Here is a 20650-nt window from a genome sequence, read left to right as displayed (position 1 = left end):
AATAGGCTTAAAAACGGTGAAAGCCAAGTTGGCGAGCAGCTGAGGGTCATGGTTGAGCAACAGTCGCTGAGTTTGTTGAAGAGACAGAGTGAGACAGAGAGAGAGAGAGAGAGAGTCCCCTAGGCCAGAGGAAACAAGTGGAAAAAGACAGCGGAAAACAAAAAGAAAATAAACTTGGCAGACAGACAGAAGGGTTAATTAGAAGGATAATTAGTGCGTAATCCGATATGTCAACAATGTGTACAAAAGGGAAACGGGACGTTGTCGTGTCGGGTTGAAGTGAAACGCGTAACGAAATTTGGCTAAGAGCTGAAATGAACTGATGGCAAAGGCCAAGACTAAGAGAGCCCTGTGCAAATGCCTAGAAAATTATGATGTAAATTCTTGCAGAAGTCTTGCCCTGGGGCTTCCAAGCGAACCCAGCACGAAAAACTTGAACCATGCTGAAATTGAATTTAAAGCGCAGTTCGAATTCCAAATACCTTGTTTTAGTGTCGCTTTAAGTGAGGCACGAGAAATTATGAATAACCATGTGGCCGATGCAGCGGGAACTGGATTCGAGGAGCGATCCCCTCTGCAATCCTTTATGGCATTGGGCGCCACCCAATTAAAAGGCACTCGACGGCCATTAAAAGTCGACGTCCCGCAACATTTCGCCGTATTTTTTGCAATTAGAGAATTATTAAAGTGTCGTTAAACTGTTGGAGCTCCGCATATGAATCATGGCATCTTTTATGACGGCTGCCAGTGTCAGTGCGCTCGTGAGTATTTATGACCCGCAACAACAGCAACAACAATGGCAACAACAACAGCAACAACTATAGCAACAACAACAACATAAGGAAAGGAAGGGCTCTTCGAGTGGGCGTAAGTCGTGAAGTATTCGAGAGGGGAAAGGACAATATGGCAATAAAGTGGCACTTTTTTCATAAAATGGGGATATTTAAATTTTTTGTGTTTACTTAAGATCAGAAAGAAAGAACAGAGATACATGTCATATTTTTATTATTATTTTAAAAATATCTTCTTAAGAAACAGCAATTAAAATATAGAAATCTGAAAAAAATTTCATTACTTTTTACAGAAAGTTATAAATTATATAGCTGCAATTTTTTCTTTGTGTTTTTAAGTGTGACATGTTATTAATGCTATAAATAATATATGTTAATAATGAGTACTTATAATAAATATTACTCTATTTTATAAACTTGTTAGTTATATTCTATACAAACTTTCAGAAAATCTATTAATAAATTAATTATTCATGAATATTCAATAATAAATGCTGAATGATAAATTTTTCTGTATTTAAAAATCTACAACTCTTGGTAATTATTTATTGTATATGTAAAATTACAAAAATGTTTATTAATACCATAAGTTCTGTATACAAATATTAAGATACTCGTCTCTTGTTCATCTGTTGTGTCTTAACTAAAAGCCTTTTGATGGTCAAGTGTAATCCCAAACTTTGCTTTTGCGACAGGACAAAACGTGATTTATGTTCATTTCGAGCAAATATTGAAATATTATATCCATATTTATTGAGGCAATGGCAATAGCAAAGCTGGCGAGGAAATTGAATCAATGAATTTAGTGCGAGCATCAGCAGAAAGTACTTTTATGATAAAAAAGATGCTATAAAAAGAAGAAGAGACAAAGTGGCTGACCCAAGCAACCCCCGCAGGACGAAGCACAAGGGAAAAGGACGAAAGCAGAGTGGACAGTGCGGCTATCTCATATCATAATAAGCGCTCATCAATTTCCATTAAATTTAATATGCCACTTTTGGCTCAATGGGACGTGGAATGCAGGACGAAGACAAAGACACAGGCAAGGAACAGGACAAGGACAAAGTCAGTGTCCTCCGATGTGCTCATCATCATCGTAAAAAGAGCGTATGTGGCCATAAAAAAGCTTTTTCATAATTTCACTGGCAGCAGCACTCACAAAACAACGTTCGAAGAAAGTGCGCCAAGGCGGAAATAAAATATGATATGAGCTTGTAATAGATTTCTATCACATTTTGAGTGCACACATACATACGAAGAATGGACGAATGGACACTCGACCAGACCAGGGCCTCGGAGAATCACAGGGATGGGTGTGGTTCGGGTCATTGAAACAAATGAGCGTGCTAAGTGAAAGTTTTGATTTATGCTGAAATAATATACGCCTGGGACCAGAAGGTCCTTGCTGCACTGTGGCCACGTTACGACTGTGTGCTTCAAGGAATTCTGCACAAATTTGGCCAGAGCATGCAACAAGACGGGGCAAGTTAGTTGGCTACTACTTCAGTGGCAATGACAATTCGCCATAAGTCAATTCAATGCGATAACTTGACTATAAAACCACCATAGAACTCTTGGGCTTGTCATTGCGAATGACTCAGCTGTTGGCCTGGCCAAGACAGATATGCCTGGGTGGCCTTTCAGTTTGTAAATCAAAATTAATTAAGCGCACTCAAAACACAGCTGAGACCTCCAGCTGGGTTATACTTTTGTCTCCATGTTCATTTTTGCATTTCATACTTCAATAATTGAGGGATATGGACCCCCTTCCCCTTATTGAATTCCCTTCGTAAACGCCAAATCAATAAAACTTTTATTACACATCAACAACAACAACAACAACAGCAACAACTAAGATAACAACAACAATTCGGCGAATGGAATGGCACATAAAACATTGCAGCTTTCCAAGGAATCAGAGAGATAGGTGTGGCAGGGGGAGGATAAAGAGGGGTGGGGAGAGCAGGTGCCTGCAGTGGCGAATGTGTTTTCCATAATTGATTAATTAATTAATTTTCAGGCCCATTTGCGAAATGTTCCAAGATATTCTTAAGCACACCTTGCAGCCAAACAAAGTCATCCAAATGGATCTGCAGTCGAGTCTTTTATGGCCGACAAACAAACCATAAAAATTAGCACACAGATGCTGAAAACTATGCCAGCTGAAATCTTTAGAGCGTAATGGTAAAATAGAAAAAAAAGAAGATATAATCGACTGTCGGATAAAATACGAAATAATTAACAATTATTGCAAAAAATGCAATGAAATATTTAACAATTGATTGATTTATAATTTATTTAAAATATTAAAAGATTTAAAATCCCTTTTGTATATAAGGAAAACATTTAAATTAAATCTGTATAAGAGATTTTTACGAAATAATTATCAAATATTGAAAAATTTAACAAATATTTTTTCCTATTGGAAATAAAGCTAAGTTTGGGAATGATTTATAATTTATTGAAAACACAAGAGGATTCAAAATCCCTTTTATATAAAAGGAAAATATTTAAATTAATTCTGTAAAAGAGATTTGTACAATTCCAAAAAAATTTGATGGATTTTTTACATAAAGATTTCCGGAAATTTCAGATCTTAAACCATTTTTAAATATTGTAGATAAAAGTGAATGCCTGATATTTGTATAATCGCTTTAGTTCAATTTGGTCAAATATAAAGTACATCAAATGTGGATCAAATGTGTAGATAAAATTGACAAAGATCGAAGAAGGAAATACAAGTGAATGATTTGTGTGAAATCTGCAGCTGAGAGTTGACAAGAATTGCAAGCATATAAACATAAACATAAACATAAACATAACTAACTGGATTTCTCCTTATAATATCAACTGGAAGTTCTATTTAACTGTTCATGTGTGGAGTGTGTGGAGACTGTGGACAAAGACAGAGATGAATCCGCGAGTGCAGAAATTGTGGCACTTGATATCCATAAATACGTCACAATGTGAAAGTCGATGTTGCATGCAAAGCAGTTCAGCTTTTAGTTTTCAGTTTTCAGCTTTCAGTCTTAGCCATTTATGCAGAAGAAGAGCCTCAAAGTGCCACCGCATTTGCAATTGTTGTTTGTGGCTGCAACACTTGCAGCACGCTGCCAGTTGCCAGCAGACGCAACATGCAACATGTCAAATGGAGTCGGAATCGGAGATGGAGTCGGAATCGGAGATGGAGAGCGCGGCATTCATTCTCTTATGAAATGGATTTTGTCATTTATTTATCGCTTTTTCACATACAAATGAAATCTGATTGAAATGTGTCCCTCTTCCTCCTCCTCCTCCTCCGTTTTCTACTCTTCTCTCTGTCTTCTTCTTCTTCTTCTGAGGTGGGTGACTGTCAGTGCTCTAGGCAGAGATTTGAATGTTCCTGGAAGAGGCAACATGCAAAACTCCAAGCTGGCAATAGTTTTGTGGAGAAGAGAAACGTTTGATGCCTAATTTGGACGCGAAAGCAGGCAACATCAATTTGGCCAATTATATTGACACTTTCGCTCGGCCATTGGCTAGATAGGGGAGGTGGACGGAGGGAGGAGGGTGGAGGGAGGAGGAAGGAGCTTGACCAGGCGGCAATCGCATCAATCGACCGCCGACGGCATTCTACACTCATAGCCAGAACAATGTCCGACAAGCTGTGAGCTGCCAAGGCCCAAACTGGCCGGCAACTGAGAAATTGGCATATCTGCGCTTGACAATCAAATCTCGGCCTTAAATAGACGCAGCTGGCTGGCGGCTCACTCTCTCAGACTCCGTCGTCTCCCGACACCCTGTATTCCCCCCTCTCAACCTGCCTCAATCCTGGTCAACGCCTGTAGCCTGTGGCAATGGTCATCAATTCGCTCGTCTCTCGATGATGTCGCGATGATCGCAGCCTCAGTTTCAGTCTCTGCCTCCGTCTCCGTCTCAGTACCAGCCCCAAAAGTGCCGCGGCAACTGAGACGCAATCTCTGTGAGATCAGCCGCAACTTCGTTGCACGCTGCTTAGATGCAACAATGGCTGCGGCAGCGATCGTGACACAAGTGCGACGCCTCACTCAACGGCGAGAGAGGAACAGAGAAAGGGAGAGAGGGAGAGAGGCGCAGAGAGTGGGAGCGTGAGCGGGAGCGGGAGACGGACGGCTGGTCAGAGGTGCCGGCAATTTTTCAACACCCAGCAGCACGCGGCTGCCTCACAGCTGCAGCTGCAACACAACAACAACAGAACACACTGCAACATTGCAACAGGCGAGATACCAACAGATATTGCAATTCGGTTATAAAAATTCTAACTGGAGCAATTGGAGCGAGGATCGGCATCGAATCCAAGTTGCCTTACAAATTTGTTGCAAGTGACAGTTACTCTGTTTCAGTTGTCGCACCAACAACATCTTCTCCCTCCTCCCTCCTCCCTCCTTCTTCCCCCTTCTCCTCCTGCTGCTCCGTTCGTGGTAGCCTCTTCATTTAGCCGCACTCCAGTTAGCCGGATAATGATCGTGAGAGAATTCATGGTGCTGATTAGTCGACTTGCCAGGAATTTTAATGCAATCAAAGTGCTAATGTGTGTTTCTTCTTAATTATTGTCACACATTTTGAGCCTACAATTGCAACCAATTTAAATAAAGAGAGTTTCTTCTCTATTTAGCCAGTTTTGGTTCTATTGATCTTCAATAAATGAAGGCTATAAATTATAGTTTAAATGTGTAGTTATTTTCTTAAATGTATAAAATATTATTTTAATATTTGCATTTAATTCGTGTATTTACTTCCAATAATAATTAATTAATAATTAAAATAATTATTTTCAATCGTATAATTTAATAATTTTGTATATTTTTATAATAATCATAGACTTTCAGTAATCAGCTAACAAAAATATTTGCAGCAACTGTGTTTATATGATTTAGAATAAACACAAACATATCGTTGCAAAATTAATATTATTTTTAAAAATTAATTGTTTATAATGTGAAAGAAATAAAATCATTTGAGGTATGTGTCTTATTGTGCTCAGTCTATTCTATTGCAATCATCGTATAATTATAATATTACTTACGTAGTTATCAAAATGTTATCTTACTTTTATCATTTGAGTGCTCTGTTATTTACGACTTAAATCATTATAAAATTATTTTTTTACTTCAATTTTAGTTAGTTCTTACATATTTTAATAGGATCGTCTCTATTTGTTTTATATCAAAATATTATCTTACCTTAATTGGTATTCAATATTTTTGCTGTCCCGCATAGAAGCAGACGAGACAGTCAACGCACTGAACGATGTTGTGACACTTTTGCTGATAACTGCAAACTGTTTTGTGGGTTTCCGTTTCGACAAGGCCGTGGTAATAACCTGGTGAGTGGAGTGGTAACATGACTTTGGCTTGTCTTTGCCTTTGCCTTTGAGTTTGGCTGTGGTCTTCGTCTGGGAGGTGTTTCGCACAAAGTGTGCATAATAAAAGTTTGAAGTCGCGCTAAATTGGGTGATAAAAGTGATCCGGGCACGATAAGGCCATTATAAATGCATTTAATGGCTAAATATTAAATGTATCTTCGTGTCGTTGTCGTGCTCGACTGCCTTCAACCGGCAGTTCCTTCTCCTCACGCTAGACTCTGTCTGCATTGAGTTTCCGATCCCAGATCCCATGTGCCAGGTACCGGGTACCAGGTACCGGGTACTCGGTCCGGGTGTCAGGTGACTGCCAGCGATCTTGTAGCTGCGGCTCCTTCGCCCCCGTTCACTTCACTGAATTTATGAAGTTGTTTGCGCTTATTAAATTTTAAGTTGAACACTTTTCTCGCCTTGGGGCAGACATGCAACTCCACACTCCGCACTTGGCACTGCCACTTGCCACTTGCCACTTGGCACTTGGCGACAACTTGGCGTTGCCTCGAGATGCACAGATAAGATTCTGTGACTGCTGACTGCTGACTGGTTCCCAAACGGGGCACTGGACTCGCAATTAGCAGCGCCGCTTGAAATGTGTTGAAAGATATTTGATGAATGGATAGCGTGCCAGGCGCTTTGGGTAATTGCGAATCGCGATTCACAAAACTCGGAATAACCTACACGAATATTACACCCAAATGCCACTTGACAATATTGTGCAACCATTCACAAAATTGGGTAATTAAAAAGATGTAACAAGATATGCAAAAATATGGGCATTAGAGTGGGTCAAATTGTATGAAGAAAACAAAAAAGCTCAAAGCGGTTTCGAAAATCGTAGTCTACGATGAATTCTAATAAGAATCGCACAAGAAACCATGGGTCTAAAATCAATATCAAGCTTCCACTTTTTACGGAGAAGTTATACTTATTTCATATATTGGTAATTGTCTGTTAGCTAGAACTTACCTCTTAAACAAAACTAGTCGGCCGGTGCTACAGTCGAGCATACTCGACTGTCGGAGACCCCGTACTTACTATCCAAAATCAGTCACTTTTAAAAACTAAATAATATTTAAGATTACCATAAACTCTTATATATTAAATTTGTCGCCGCTCGAATTTGCTCGAATAATAAACATGAAATTAACATAGAATTTTAACTTAACGTTTATATAAATACCAATGTAAAATTATTTAAATGAAATTTTTAAACATGTATTCAATATTAAATGTCAGTATAACATTCATAAATAACAATTTCAATAAATTGTAAAAATTAAAAAAAAAAGCTTAAATTCAGCTGGAAAAGTTGTTCCTGGAATCGAACCCGCGACAAAATTGCAAAATTTTCAAAAGACAAAGGCTCAAAGTGTCGAGCCACTCTCGCACTTATGTCTTTATCCTCCTAAATGGCCATATTGCTTGTTTTAGTGCTCAATTAAAAAGTAAAAGAAATAATTTATATTTTAACATTTAATGTTAATATTACATTTTAAATAAGCACTGAGTTTGTTTTAATATAAAATGAAATTGAATTCGAACATAAATAAATTAAAAATCTTTCGGCCACGGCAGGACTCGAACCCACGAGCTCTGTCCGACTCCGCGACTCAGTACACTGCGCCACCGAAGCTCACGTCTGAATGGACGCCAATTTGTTATATAATATGTTAATATAAATTTTTTGTTTTATCAAGATATTCAAGTTTTAATTACTGCCAACGCGCCATCAACGAATTTAACAGCAAAATTTATTATTTGAATATCTTCGCTATTTACTGTGTGATCAGAATGAAATTTTCAGCAAAAATTTAGGACAATTATATCTTCATCTGTGCAAAATCTGGAATTTCTGGCTTTCAAAATGCTCTTATAATTTGGATATGAAATTTTCAATGTCGATTTGCAGGCGGTTAAGGCGGCGTGGCTGATTTTGAAACAAACTTGATCTGCCTGCAGTATAGAGGAACCTACATACCAAGTTTGGTGTCTCTAGCTCTTATAGTCTCCGAGATCTAGGTGTTCATACAGACAGACAGACAGACAGACAGACAGACAGACAGACGGACAGACAGACAGACGGACATTGCTATATCGACTCGACTATTGATGCTGATCAAGAATATATATACTTTATAGGGTCTGCCACGCCTCCTTCTACCTGTTACGCACATATTCGGTAAAACAAACCCAATAGACCCCTGTACTTTTTTTAAGTACGGGGTCTAAAAATTAAAACCCAAAGGGCATATTATGATTTATGATGAATTTAGAGATAAGAATCAGTTGACGCTCTCTTTTCAATTGAACTTTAATAATAATTCAAAATGAACTTTTTTATTGTATCTTCTAAAAACTTTACAAAAGTGCTTATGTTTTAAATGTTGATTAGATGTTGATTTTAGACCCATGGTTTCTTGGGCAATTCTTCTTAAAATTCATCGTAGATTTTCGTAGCCGCTTTGTCGCGAAAATAATTTACCCACTCTAATGGGAATATTGATATTTTAAAAATATTAAAACGAATCAAAAGTAATTTAAATTTATCAGATTTGGGAATCAAACCGAAACAAATATAAATCTAGTTTCGGTTACGTTACGTCCCGTAAAAACTATTTCGGTAAAAGGTTCTATTTCAGTGTTCTCCTATTGGTATCTGTACAACAAATTAAAATTAATTTGAAAAATTTGTAAACTGGTAAAGTATTATTTTATATTAATTATAATATACAAATTTAAACAGTTGAAACTTAAGATTACAAATTTTTAAATTTCGAAAAACACAAGACAAATTCTATCAAAAAAAAAATATTCAGAACGAAATTTCTGATGAATGTTAAAAAAGTAAAGTGAGTTTATTATTTTGGAGATAAAAATACATATACATACAGATTACAATTTCTATTGATCGATAATAAGGCATTATTTTAAAATCCCAATCACAGAATCAACTCTGTTTATGTTCAATCTCATTAAACGACCGATAGATCAAAAAAAATCGTATGCGAAGAACAAAGCCGAAAACAACTAATAGTACAGTAACTTGTGCACTCCCACTTAGGGGTATCGCTTTGTACTCCCAACTCTATTAGATACAGCAGTGGACATTCAAATAAAGATGTCGCATTGAATGAATTATGAATTATATCACACGCTTGCAACCAAATTTGGGCAAATCCGGAAAACAGATACCGAGAACAGATTCAGAGTCACAACCAGAGGCAGATGCAGAAGTGGAGAAAGAGAGTACAAGAGAGTAAAGCAGGAGGACGAAGACAATGCCTTGTGTTTTGGCCTGGCGCTGGGGCTAAACAATGACAATGGCCATAAGAAATATGTAGAAACAAACCCAGCGACAACTACAACTACAACTACAGCTACAACTACAACTACAAACTTGGCGCAATGGAGCCAACAAGGGGGTGGGACCAACTGGCCGAGGATATGCCGATGGAGACTGTGGCATTGTGTCGTCGTTTTGGATATCTTCATATGGCCATGGTGGCCGCCACGCCGAGCATTTAGTTGCATTTATTTGTTGCTATTAACTGGCGCGCTGACGCTTATCGACGCCAACTGGCGACCCGATCCCCATCCCCATCCCGGTCCCTGCTCCTGCTGCTGGTCAAAGAAAAATAAAATAAATAAAAATGCTGCAGGCCTAGACACGGAAAAGAAAAGCGCACGCGGCGAGAACAATTGCCCAGAGCAAACGATGCCAGCAGCTAACAGCCGCCCCCGCCCTCAAAAATGGGCATGTCCAGTTGTCCATTTGTCCGGTTGTCCGGTTGTCGGGTTGTCCAGCTCTGCTTGGTCGTGGCGCACGTAGTATTGTTATCGGCTGGCAGAGATGTCCCAGACTCAGAGCCAGACTCCGACTCCAACTCCAACTCAGACTCAGACTCCAACTCCAACCAAGCCAGAACGAGTGCATTCTTATGCTATATTTCGCGTTCGATTCTAAGCCTTCAAGCTGCATGCCCCATGCCCCAAGTTGCAGCTACTGTGCAGGGCAAAACAAAACAAAAAAAAAAAAAGAAAAAAAAAAAAGAAAGAACGGCATGTTCATATCTCAGAATTGGTCTGCGGCCGAGAGAAGCTGCCGTGTCCATGGCCATGGCCATGCCCAATCCCGAACCCATTGTGACCCGTCGTCTACCTTATAATGTGCCTGGTAATGCTCATCGTAATTTTTCCACATTGACGCTGCTTTTTGCTTTCTGCGGTTTTGGCCATCTCGCTGCTTTAATCTGCATATCTTCATTTGAGTCTGCCGCATTTGCTCTTAAATGCTCTGCGGTATCCCAGACCAGTTGCAGTCCCACCACCATATCCCCCTTCCCCTTCCCCTTCCCCTTCCACTTCTTTCCCCCTCCACTGCAGTGGCGTTTTTAGCAAAATAATGAGAATCATGATTTCTGCTTCACTTTGGTTTCCACAGCCCCCAAACCTCCAGCTATTTTCAGTTTTTACGCCATTTTTTCCCTCTTTTGCTTTCTTTTCTTTTTGGTTGGTTTTGTTTTCTGTGTGTACAAATTGATATGCAAATTTTTGAGTAGCGCTACCGCTTCCCAAATGCCCAGAGCGACTCCTCCGATCGAGACTGCATTTATCGTTGCTAAAAAGGCTTCTGGCAACGAACGTTAATTAGCTTCAAAGTGTTGGCGACCCAACAGCGTCCAGTCGATGTCATCCCAGCTGCCAATTGGATTTAGAACTTGGTCTAGTTGTCGTTAACTATGGTAAAACACAGGCAACAATATTGGTAAGGGCAAGTTTAGTCCCAGCATGAGATATTATAATAAATATTGTATAAATTGTATTGTATAAATTATAATAGATATTGTTTGAGCTTACACTTCTATATACTAAATAAAAAAAAAAAATGTGAATACAATTTAAAACAATATTTAACAATATTAAAATTTAGCTTTAAATGTATATAAATAAGGAATTAATCTACTGATATTAATACATTTCTATTTTAAACAGAATACTGTGTAAGCCAGATTTATGAATATTTTCAACTTAAAATATCAAAAATAAAACCTGATCAAAACTCTTTGAACTCATTGATCAATTTCAAGTCAAGGAGCGGTTACTGATTTAAAGTTTGCGACTGAGATATCCCATTGCCTAATTTTTAATTTGTCAATTTTATAATATATTTATTCTATTTTAGCATTATGCATTTTAGAAAGCATCGCTTATTAATGTCCAAAAAACTAATGCATTTTCATCGATGGTCCATTGAATCCTCCCACATGCGAGAGGAATTCTCGAGTTTGCCGCATTCGTTCCATTTTGATAAATCCACTTTAAATACTGTTGGCCAGTCACTGCCCCCGCCTTTTACCCCTGTCCGCCCAATGCAGTCAACGCTTTCAGCCGTTCACAACATGGCCACAATAATCTTACCCATCCCCCCTGACTCTTCCCCTGACTGTTCCATCGGCTGCATCGACAGCATCTTCAGGGCAAACAAGTTTCTGCACTCGCATAATCTGCATGAACCATAATTTTATTGAGAGCACGCCTGCCAATAAATAACTCGACCCCGGACTCTTCTCTGCCTCTCTTTCACTCGTGGAGTAACCGTGGCAGCAGCCGCGGCCATTTATTAATATGGAAATCTACAGAGAAGCCGCTGGAAGCTGGATGTTGGAAGTTGGAAGTGCTTCTGCTTCTGTTGTTCGCAGTCGCCACTCGCAGCCTAAGCACATTACACGATAGCGTCAAATGGAAGCCGATGAAGCACGCCACTTGGCGCTGCCTCCGACTGCCTTCCCCTAGTCCCTCAGCACCCCCCTGTCCCCAACCCGACGCTTGTCGATGCTGCAGTCTCTGTTGTTGGCCGATGCCGCCATCGTCATCATTGTGGTCGTCATCCACCTCGTTCTCATTGTTATCGGAATGCTGCCTCGATGAAGCTGACTTTGAGACTGAGTTTGAGGTTGGAGTTGAGACTGAGACTGAGACTGAAGATGGGGCTGCTGGAGGTCGGGAGTTAAACTGGCGGCCATCACAAAGGGCTGGCGAGCGCAATTTCAATTTCATGTTATCCGCAAAATATTCATTTTAATATCTCTTCAATCCGGAGACGTACGAGACTGGAAACAATAGAGCCCGATGTGGAGTTTTGGTATATCCATAAATATCGCTAATAACCAATCCTGTGCAATGCTCAAAATGCAAATTGCTTGACTCCACTCTCAATATTCCCTGTCCCCTTTTGACCAAGTTCTGTGGTTGGTGGTTGGATCGATGCAGGACCCATGTGCAACCATCCAGTCGCACCACTTCCCTCGCTCTCCCCTTTCTTTCTCTCGAGGCTTAGCATATGAAATGTTGCTCCATTCCGTTCCGTTCCGCTTGTGTTGCCTCTGCCTGGCACCTGAGCCGCCATAATCCCCAACCTGGGCAGACAGGCATCCTGCAGAGGCAACAGCACACACACATGCACGACTGTAGCAGAAGAGGATGTTGGGAGAACACATTCGGGCATAATCATAATGCACGCAGCGAGTCCTGTTTCAGTTGCTGTTCCTGTTTCTGTCTGGCTTCCCTTTTATCTGACATGCAACATCCCCATTGCTGTTTTTGTCCTTGTTGCTGCAGTAATTTCCGAGCTCATCTTCCTCTCTGTCTCTTGCTCTTTCTCTATCTCTGTCTCTGTCTCTGTCTCCGTCTCCTCCTTCCTCTGCCGTTGATAACTGAACTGGCAACTGGGATGCAAAGTTACCGTTGTGGTGCTGGCGGTTTTCATTCTCATTCAGCCAACGCATCGGCGACCACATCCGACCCCTCAACATGGCTGCTCATAATCCCACATCCTTTAAAGGAACAACATTGATGCTTTACTGTATAAAGCAATCATTCACTAAAAGAGAAGCACTTTAATAGCTTAAGCATTTGTTGAAACAAAGAAAATCTAGTTTAAATTTTTTTTATTGTGATTATAAATAAGTTTAAGCTGTTTACCACAGTTTTTTTGGAATGACATTTAAATAATATGTTCACATTAGCAAAGTTATAATATTGAGACAACATTAAAATTGATATCAATAGGAAGACTATTTTCAATCTCTTAATCTATATTAAGTAGATTAGAAAAACTCAAATTTATTAACTTTTTAAGTTATATTTACTTGAAATAAAAGTTTTGTTTTATAATGTATAATATTTCTTTAATCTAATCATCAAAATTAATAAATTTTGTTTATTTTTTTTTAGCTTAAGTAAGTTCAATGTAATTTCATTTATTGTTACATCATATCTTATTTATATCTTACTGAATCTCTGCCAATTTTTCTCTCATGAAATCCTTCTTCAATAATTTCAAGTAACTCTAGTTTGAATTATATTTGAGTATACTCAACTCTAAGGAGTGTCATACCATTTGTTCTCACACCCAATGAATACATTTATAATTAAACTATCGTAATGATATTTGTAATTGGCTCAACCTGAATGAACTTCGAGTATAATCGTACTCGTCGTTAGGAATTAATGCTAAAACTAACATTGGTCGACTAACAATTTATTAAAAGTGCCGTTTACTTTGTCAAATTAGAATATTATTTATTTAGAATGTAAATATGGACAGTTGACCACAGAGACTGTAAATTGTAACCACAGTTTGTACTCCACATCTCTCTCTCTGTCTCTCTCACTCTATAGTTCTCTGTCTCTCACTTTCAGAGTGTGTGCTAAATGCAAATATTTAGCGTTACGCACATTTGTTTCCTTTTTAGGCCCCACCAACTAGTCTACCCCTCGTTCCCCCCTTTGCTGTCTACCTCATGTAGATGCGGGTTCGACGACGTCATTAATATTTATGTCATTCTATGGCTGGAACTCCAAAACAGGGCTGGGATTCACTTTTGTACTCACAAATTGCAGTTGCGAGTACATTAGAAATGTAATTATTATTTTAATTGCACTGCAGTGCTCATTTTGTCAACTGCAGAAGATCGGAGGAGGGGGTCAGGGAGAGGGAGAGGGGGCGGGTTGATTGGGAGCCACAAATAATAAATAACCGAAAATTTAATTGGCTTTAGCCACGTCCATTTTGTCCATTTGCTCGTCGGTTAACCGACTCACTGTAAATATGAATAATTTCGTATCAAATTAGTATTCAGCATTCAGTATTCAGTATTCACCACTCACATTCACTTTGCCCGCTACCCATTAAATGTGCCTCTTCATAAAAACTGAAATGGCGGGAGCCAGAATACTGAAAATGTCCAACGTTCGAGTATTTTGCAATTTATTTTTTATCTTTTATTTTTCAGCCCTTGTCAACGCCCCCTTCAGTTGGTCCCCTTTGATGGGACTCCTCCAATCAGCGTTTTGCAGGTATTTACAAACATTGTTGCACCTGCCAGCTGCCGTATTCAAATTCAATAATTTCATTCCTATTTTACCGGTTTTAACATTGTAACGATGTTCGCTTTGGTATCCTCATTATTTCTTGGTATGTCTTTGACGTTGCAACTCAGCTTTATGTGCTGGCAATAATCAAAACTTGCATCACGCAGCATTTTGATAGCTCTGTGGCACGTTCCGATACTGCAACATTGCTGTCGAATCATCATAGATATTGCCAATATTTGAAAAGGAATAAAAAATTAGTTTAAACTCCCAATACTTAAATCAGTCGAAAAAGAATTATTTAAAATTTCAAAAACATTTAAAACCAAGATACAATACAATAAAAAGTTATATAACATTTAAACTTTAAAGTAAGTAAGTTTCAAAGAAAATTTTAATTATGATTTCAAAGGGATTTCAAGATAATCATATCAACTCAACAAGTTAAACTAATACAATTTTATTTTTTATGTAATAAAAATGGATTCTTAGTTTATATAAATCGAATTAATCAAAGGTGAATATTTCTATTATATCTACTAATAGTAAATGCTCTTCCTGAAAACATTTATCACCTATCAATACAGTATAGTTCGATTTTTAGCTCTTACGATCAGTTATAAAATTATTAATATAATTACAAGTGTCTAAGTTTAATAACTATTAATAACTTAATTATTATTAGTTGTTTGTAGTTTATCTTTTCCAATTGAAGCCGATGTTATAACAATCTTTAAGGATTCGCTTGGGTCTATCCTATCTAAAATATGCTCAAGTAAATCCTTGCATTTAGCAGGTGGCTCAAGTGGTGCAACTGCAACAACGAGTGCAACAGCGAGTGCGGCAAGTGCAGCAATTTGCGACCAAAATGTACAACTCAATTGGAATTGCAAGTGCAACTGGAAGCCAAAGAAGCGTCGCCATCTAAAAAAGGAATAAACTGCGCACACACAGATACGCACACATACAGAGAGATCTGTTATAGTTATATACTTGTCCGGTCACAGACGAATGAGCGGACATGCGAATGGTAAAAGCAAACAGAATGAAGAAGGAGACAACTGAAAAAAAGAAACAATGAAACAAGAAACATAAATTCAATATGAACTTGTGAGAAGAGGAAACCAAATCGGAGTTTGAGTCTGGAGTTGGCCTGGAGTCCGGTTCGCTCCACTTGTCGCCATTGCTGCAGAAGCTCTCAGAGCTCAGCTCTCAGCTCTCAGCTCATTCGCCGTTGTCATTCCTTTTAATTTCATTTATTTTGCAAAATACAATTTAATTTGATGTGAATGCAACTGACAACTGGCAACTTGCAACTGGTAAACGAAGTCGGAAAATAAAAAAAAGTAACTCTGTATAACGACAAAAACGATGAAGAAGCTAGCTCCCTCTCTCTGTCACTCTCTCTTTCACCATCTCCTTCTGTCCTACACAGTTGAGGCCTCCTTCCATAAGGCAAATATTGAACTACAATAATCATCAACATCGACTTCGACATCGACATCCACATCGACAACTAAGACGACTGAGACGGCGACGGATACGGACAGAGCACGGCCATATCAGCGACATCCCCGTCATCGGTCGCCATTTCGTGCCGCCGTTCTCATCATCATCAGCATCAGCATCGTGGGTTGCAAGGAGTCGCGGGGCAGGGAGACGGAAGGGGGCAGCTGAAGACAATCAAGCGCAAAAACGAACGAGCAATTGTGGCACACGGATGAGCCAAGCCAATGATTGTCATGAAGATAACAAAAGTTGCCTTTTTGCATACCAAACATAGTCAGCAACAGCAACAACAACAGCAACAACAACAATAACAACAGCAGCATGTGCACCGCAGCAACATGTTGCTCAAAACTAACAAAGTATTGATTGCGCCGATTGCAAGTGGATGTGGATCACTCGTCGTTGTCGTCGACAGCAACATGGATTGTCATCCAACTTCAGCAGCAGCAGCACCACCACCAACAACAACAACAAGAGCAACAACAACAGCATCAGTTGCATCCTCATCCTTCGCATTCAACAAAAGTCATTTAGTTATTGTTGTTGCTGCTGCTGTTGCTGTTGCTGTTGCTGTCGATGCTCAGATGTTGAGATACTCCGATGATGCCGACGACATTCTCATCCGCTTATCAAACTTCAAACAAATCATTTTGTTGGCGGCCTTGCAAGCAACTCCACCGATGATCCACTTGAATGCCATTCGGTGGGCCACGGGGTGGGGCAGACAGCCGGGGCAGCAACTGGTTATGCCACATACGAGTACATACCAAAATTATATATGCATGCAAACATTGTTTGTGAATGCCATTGCGATTGTTACAAGGGTTGCATTAAAAGTAAATTCATTTAAATAAATATTGATAGAATTGAAAATAAAAGCTAAAAATTATATTAATCTAGAATAAATGAGCTACAATATCTCAAAAATAAAATTATATAGTCGCAAATAAATAAGATAATTTTTATCAAAAGCAAATAATTGTAGTCAATATTCTCATAAAAAAAAAATAGTATTTTAATATTTCATAGAAAAGTGTTATAAAAATATTTATAAATTTACAAAATGAGCATTTCATTTCAGATATTAATTGAATAAAGGGAATACAATGAAAAAAAAGAATATTAATTTAAACTTACATTTTTGTGTCTGCGATTATTTTGAGAAAAAAGAAATAAAAACAATAATATTAAACATGCGGAAGAATATAATACTCATTATTATATAACAAATTCCCTCAACACAAAATTTATAAATAAATGTAAAAATATATTCCTTAAGCTAAAGACCATAGTTTGTATATACAATAACTCAAGTGAATTAATTGAATAGGCTGTGGTTTATTCAAAATTTCCATTTTATAAATGGAAGGGACTTTCGGGAAAAGCGAAATGTATGGCCCATAAACATTTTTGGTCTATATTTAACCACATTGGAGCTGAAGCTGTTCTATTAAATGCATAAAGTCCGATATGTTTTCCCCTCCCCAATGTAGAGCCGATGTAAACTGTGCTATGTAATGATGATGACGATGATGCCATTGACTGTGCTGTGTTGGAGGAATTTCAATGCAAGAAGCGATGGAGAAATCAATTTAATCTGCTGGAAAAATGATGAGTTCAAAAGGTGTGAAAATACCTACAAGAAAGCTAGACGAATTGATGAAGGCGCTGAAATTGTGCTCCTTGCCACATGTATCGACGTAGACGTAGACATAGACATCGCCTGTGCCACCCAATGTGGCAGGCAGTGAGGCTGTCATTAGCGGTATTCAAATCATAACATAAATACACTTGTCGTCTGCCGAGTCTGGAGATTGGAGTATGGAGTTTGGAGTTCGGAGTGCCAAGAACTGAATGTGGAGAGCACTTGGGGCACAACTCGTTTGGATTATGACAGCAGCCTAGGGGAAGGTGTTGCAAGGGGGAGAGAAGACTGTCTGACAGTCGACGCGACGTCTAATTTTGTAGTTGCTGGTCTGGCAACTTGTTGGCTGCATTTCATTTTGATAACTTGTCAAAATAGTCTGTCGTCTCGGAGGGATGACGGGGCGTATGATAAATGCGGCCAGACAGCGAGGCAGCCACTGACAAAGTGTTGAATGTTATGCCACTTTATTATTGCTATTAAATGTTGCACACAAGCAACGGCAACACCTTCAAGATTGCTGCCTTTGTTGCAGGTTGTCTTTATGACTCTGCTGGGGGCAAACAACGGAGGCAGCTCGCATAAACTTGTCAGGCAATGTCATAAAACTCATCCCTTTGACCTTTGCCTGGAACATGGAAACACTTTGGGGACGACAACTCTCAGCCAAATCCCAAACGAGAATCGAGCCGAAACGAAAGCAAATATTTTTTTCTAATATTTGAGCAATAATTTGAGCTGGACAACCCCGAGAATCGACCCAACTAATGTTCAAGTCCAACCCCAACCCAATACACCTTAAGTCTGACCTTTATTAATGCCAGTTGGCTTTATGTGCTTCGGCTGATTGGAATATGATATCGAAATTGAGTTTTATGCCCCGCTCAGCATTTATTTATTTACAAGTTCAAATCGATACCCTTCCCCTTTGCCACGCTCCCTTGGAATCGCAACTTCAACTAATAAAGTCTTTGCGGAGACTGCTTGGCTGGACATGGCTTAATTTGTTAGACGTTATCGCTTCCGCTTTAAGCTAACTGCTCGCCTGGTTGCAGCAAAATGCATTTGGCATCCGCTGCAACTGCAACTGCAACAGGCAACAGGCAACATACAACGGGCAACTCGTTTTGCCCCATGAAAATGTATAGGGAAGGAGTGGAGCAGGGGGAGAGACAGGGACGGGGACAGGGGATGTGTCGGCCCCAGTTAAAGATGCTGTAGTCACGTGCAGTTTTCCAATAAGCCAAACTTATTCGCATGTTGTGCGATCGCTTGCCTTATCGATGTTTGCGTGGCCTTGCAACTAGGAGTGGGGAATAGGAGTGGAAAGGAGTGCTGCGAGAAGTGAGGAAGGGGTCAATTCTCCGCACTTACATATGTGAGTTGTGAGAATCAAATGGAGTATGATTATAAAGTTTCATAAGTGCAGAGCTGTGTACCATTCAATATATACAATATATTTATATTTATTTCAATATTTTTTAAGACACTTAAATTATAGTTTAATAGCAAATAAACAGTATATTTTAATATTTACACATTTTTTTTTTAAAGTTGAAAGATGTCAAATTGGTAAATAAAATAAAAAATAATCTATAATTAACTAAGACATTGTTGATTTCATAAAGAACACATTATCTTGTTTAATATCCCCTTATATCCAGATACTAATTCAACATGTAGATTTTTAGAGATTTATTTGTGAATCCTCATAAAACTTTCTCTATCTATGGACAATAAATCAACAAAATAATAATCTAACTGACTGACTGATCTCAGCGAATATATATATATATATCCTAGAGAGCCCCATTTGAGTATACAACACTAGACTTGGACTGCACAAATATCAGACAGTCAGTCAGTCAGTTGGGACAAACAGTTTTATATATATAAATTAATATCAAATGCAGATACAATCAAAATCTAACAGTTCTCTGACGTAGAATTTGTAGTATAGTGTAAGTAATCCGAAATATTTCTATCCGTGTGGCCATCGGGCAATGTGTGGACCAGTTACTTTGACAAGCAACTGTAACAACAACAGGAACAACAACGGCAACAACTTTGGCTGAATGCCTGGCAAGGACAACAACATGAATAATCCATTTTTCGAAACACTTGTAGGCCCGGCTCACAGACCTGGCCTAGTCCAGTCAACGATCATACTTAGATATAGGAACGGGGCGGCTTCTCGTACCTCAATCCGTCCCGGCTGTCGATCGCTGGGCGCTTGTCTAGATCGTGGCCACGCATGCGGCAACTGCAGGAGCTGAGGTTGCAAGTACGAGCAGTAGTAGGAGCCGAAGTTGCAACAACATCGTCGTCGTGGTCGTCGTCAAGGTTGCAAGCGACACCAGCGACGAGATTAAAGATTCCACCATAAACAAACAAGCGAAATAATTGAGGCAAAATTGAAGCAAACTACTCGAACTCGCAGCATGGGGCAAGCTGCGAACGTGGCAAATGTGGCAACGAGGCAACGAGGCAACAAGGCAACACTTGGCGATCTTGCAATATGGATATGGCCATGGCAATGGGCGATGGGCGATGGGCGATGCTGCCACAAGTAAACCAGTAAACCAGTTCCCAGTGCAACAATTAGCACGGAATTTGTGGGTGCCATAAAACGCGCTACACGATGGCCGCATGTTGCGCTTGCGCCCATTTCCATTCCCATTTTCATTCCCATTTCCATTTTCATTCCCATTTTCATTTAGATTTCTCATTGCCAAAGGTGCGGAGATAAAACCGCAGAATCTACGAGGTACTCCTCTGCCCCTTCCCCAAATTGTGGGGTCTAACGGTATACACTTCAAATAGTTTCTCATAGCGCCGGCCCTCCACGCACTCGCACTCAATTAGACACACTTCAAAGCTACCTGCGATCCATCAAACGAATAAGTCTCCCTCCCAACATTCGGATTATTATCATTTTGGCATTTTCTGTCG

The sequence above is a fragment of the Drosophila innubila genome, assembly GCF_004354385.1.
Source record: "Drosophila innubila isolate TH190305 chromosome 2L unlocalized genomic scaffold, UK_Dinn_1.0 4_B_2L, whole genome shotgun sequence".
NCBI lineage: Eukaryota > Metazoa > Arthropoda > Insecta > Diptera > Drosophilidae > Drosophila > Drosophila innubila.
This window is presented reverse-complemented; position numbering follows the sequence as displayed.